The following is a 4,190-nucleotide window of genomic DNA, read 5'->3' on the forward strand; positions in this document are numbered from 1 at the left end:
TTTTTTTCCCTTTTTTCCCTTTTTTTTTTTTTTTTTTTGGCGAACGACTTATTCACCTTTTTTATATATTCCTTTTTATAATAGTTGGTTCATGAACATACATAACAAAATCCAAATTTTCTAAATGTTTTGAAAAATTCCTTAATAAAAAGAAAAAGAAAGAAACGTAGAGTGAAGCGATGCCGTCCATTTTGAAGCGAGCCGGTGGGACCCAGTAGTATCCGTATCAGACAAGAGACAAAATAAAAAGAGACCTCAAACGCTCTTTTCTTCCATTCAACCGGAGCAGCAGCAGCAAAATCAAACGAAACGCTTTTTTTTTTTTCTTTTTAATTTTCATAATTTGAAACTCTCCACCGCACACCAAAAGAGAGATTCTCGCCGGAGAAGAAAAGGGCTTTCCTTTCCAGATATTTCCGGAGAAAAGTTGTTGACTTTATCACTCCCCAAGTCCTCTCTTCCCTCTCCCAGAGATTTTTCTACTCCAATCTCATCATCATCATCTGGGGTTTTGTTTTGCCCCCTTTCTTTTCAAATGGTAAATTCAAATGCATTAACTCATTCCCCTTTGGCAATTGGAAACCCTAGTTGTTGTTAATGTTGTTGTTGTGGCGTTTGCTTACCTTTTTGGTTTTCCTTAATCGAGACTCTAATTCTTTTTGCCTCTGATTGTTTTTTAACTTCTGCAAGGTTTTGGTTTGACTATCTCTAGCTCTCTTCGACCAGCTTGCTCTTTTCTGACTTTTTCGTATAGTTTTTTTGCTTAGAGCTGCAATGTAGATGATATATGTGTTCCTTGAACTCGTGATTTAGTAGAGGCAGTATTGTTGATGTGTTTTTTATTGCAATGCAATGGTTGCAGGCTGCTCCAGTCATAATTGTGGGCTCACATGTGTGGGTTGAAGATCCACATTTGGCATGGATAGATGGACAAGTTACTCGAATCGATGGTGATAACATTCATGTCAAAACTAACAAGGGGAAAACTGTAAGTTTCTTTAAGATTATACCTTTACCTTTAAGATTATATCAACGATTAGTTTTGATAACTTCTTTGCTGTCAAGTATAAATGTTCGGACTTCCTTGTTGACCATGGTTCTCCTCACATATCCATCCATGTGTTGTATATTTCAGGTTGTGACGAATGTATATTTTCCCAAGGATACTGAAGTTCCACCTGTTGGTGTAGATGACATGACAAAACTTTCGTATTTGCATGAGCCTGGAGTCTTACAAAACCTAGAGACAAGATATGAACTCAATGAAATCTACGTAAGATATTTTACCTTTTTTTTCCTAGCATCTCATACTTTTTATTGCTGCATACTAATAAGTTTTGTGTTACTTCTGTAGACCTATACAGGGAATATTCTAATTGCAGTTAATCCATTCAAAAGGCTGCCTCATATTTATGAAACCGATATGATGGAACAATATAAGAGAGTTGCACTTGGAGAACTAAGTCCTCATGTTTTTGCAATCGGGGATGCCGCATACAGGTTTGTGCATGTTCACACCCATCTTTTTATCATACTTCTATCTGTTTTGTGTGATAATTTGCTTATTTAGTCACGGTGTGAGATATTAGGGCGATGATTAATGAAGGAAAAAGCAATTCGATTTTGGTAAGTGGCGAAAGTGGTGCTGGTAAAACTGAGACGACAAAGATGCTCATGAGGTACCTTGCCTTTTTGGGAGGGAGGTCTGGTGTAGAAGGAAGGACAGTTGAACAGCAAGTCTTAGAGGTTTGTTTGAACATTCATGTTTTAATGAAGATTGTTCCATTTATGGTTGTATGCAACTAAATGCTTATATCCCCACTTGAAATATTGCAGTCCAATCCGGTTCTTGAAGCGTTTGGCAATGCAAAAACTTTACGAAACAACAATTCGAGGTGCATTCTCCACCTTTCCAAATCTGTTTTTTATCAGCTAAATTCATTAATTAGTAATTAGTTTGTTACCAGGATTTATTGTTAAATGCTTGGTTCCTTAGATTTTTTAAAAATGCTTCTAATTCTTCTGGTTGTGCCTTAAGAAAATTCGTACTCATGATTGTTTGGCCATTTTCATTCTTCTTGATGGCACCACCTTGCAGTCGTTTTGGTAAATTTGTTGAAATCCAATTTGACAAGAATGGAAGGATATCTGGGGCAGCTATTAGGACTTATCTGCTGGAGAGGTCCCGTCTTTGCCAAATCTCAGATCCCGAAAGGAACTACCATTGCTTTTATCTTCTTTGTGCTGCTCCGCCAGAGGTATTACATAATTCTTTTGGTAACTGACACATTATGTGCATGTTCTCCCCATGCCGATATCACACACTTTATTTTTGTAAATTCTTGGTTATTTTCCAGGATATAGAGAAGTACCAGCTGAAAAACCCACAGTCATTCCATTACCTAAACCAGTCAAGTTGTTATAAATTGGATGGTGTTGATGATGCTAGTGAATACCTTGAAACAAGAAAAGCTATGGATGTAGTTGGAATCAGTAATGATGAACAGGTCCTCAAATTGATGTGTTAAAGAGGTTAGTTTTCTGTTCCGCTACTTTCATGTTAGGGTCTGACATCTAAAGTAATATTTACAGGAGGCAATCTTCAGGGTGGTTGCTGCAATTCTTCATCTTGGTAACATTGATTTTGGAAAAGGGGAAGAGATTGATTCCTCTGTCATCAAGGATGAAGAATCCCGACATCATCTTAACTTGGCGGCAGATCTACTTATGTATGCTACTTCGTTTCTTACTATATTTGACACTGTTATTCCATTTTTGTTTTAGTGGATTATTCTCTAAATTGTGCACTTGTTTTGATAGGTGTGACGCCCAGAGCCTAGAAGATGCTCTTATTAGGCGTGTGATGGTTACACCTGAAGAGATTATCACGAGAACGCTTGATCCCAACAGTGCAATTGTTAGTAGGGATACCCTGGCCAAGACAATATATTCTCACTTGTTTGACTGGTGAAGCTATTCAAGCGAACCCCCTCTTCCATTTTCCCGCCTGGCATTTATATATTTATATATTCCATAATACATTTTATCCTGTCATCTACAGGATTGTGAACAAAATTAATACTTCCATCGGGCAGGACCCAAGGTCAAAGTCGATTATTGGAGTTTTGGATATCTATGGGTTTGAAAGTTTCAAATGCAATAGGTATTGTTTTATGTAAAACATAATTTGCTTTCACCTTTAGCCCATTTCATTCCAGGAGTGTAGGGACGACCAATCTAGACATGTTTAGATAGCTTTAAAGAAATAATTCCTTGTCATGTTCCGCTATTTGAACTGAAAATTGCATGTCTCTATTTTATCTGCAGCGTCTCAAAATTTAATAGAATTACAAGAACTAGCTGTGAACTTTTGTGATACTACGTTGGTTACATATAGTTTCATATAATGTCTGTCAAGATGTTGGAAGGAAATGCCAAACGTGGAAAGTTAGTAGATTTATCAATTATTGAAGTTGTCGTTGATTTCATGTTCTGCTTATGATACAGTTTTGAGCAATTCTGCATCAATTTCACGAATGAAAAACTGCAACAGCATTTTAATCAGGTTAACGTTTTTATATTTCCCTAATCGATCAGACCCTTTGGTTTTTGATAAGTAGATTGGACTTATTCTGGTAGCATTTTTTGCAGCATGTGTTCAAGATGGAGCAGGAAGAGTACACCAAAGAAGAGATCGATTGGAGTTACATAGAGTTTATTGATAACCAAGATGTTCTCGATTTAATTGAAAAAGTATGTTTCTCGTTTCTTATAATTTAACAGACTTGCATTTTCAGTTTGTTATACCTGATTGCTTGATGACAACTATATTTAGGTTTAAGAGCAGAGATCTTGTTTATTGCACAACTATGTTATGCTTTCCCTTTTCTTATGTTAAAATTGCATGTCTTCAATCAGAAACCAGGAGGAATTATTTCACTTCTAGATGAAGCCTGGTAAGCTTTATCGTTCTCTGATTGACTTGTATGCCTTTCATATAATAGTATAGTACTATCCACTCATGTTTACTGGTTGATTCAACACAGCATGTTTCCCACGTTTAAACATAACGACTTCTCCCAAAAGTTGTTCCTGACGTTCAAAAATCACAAGAGATTTTCTAAACCGAAGCTCTCTCCCACTGATTTTACCATATCCCATTATGCGGGAGAGGTACAGTATTGCTTCTT

The 4,190-nt window shown here is 36.6% G+C and overlaps 1 pseudogene; it reads left to right on the top strand.

Moving 5' to 3' along the window:
* The window catches only part of LOC104740452, a 10,608-nt pseudogene continuing 6,712 nt past the window's right edge, over positions 295-4,190 (top strand).

Source organism: Camelina sativa, chromosome 14 (assembly GCF_000633955.1).
Source record: "Camelina sativa cultivar DH55 chromosome 14, Cs, whole genome shotgun sequence".
Lineage (NCBI taxonomy): Eukaryota > Viridiplantae > Streptophyta > Magnoliopsida > Brassicales > Brassicaceae > Camelina > Camelina sativa.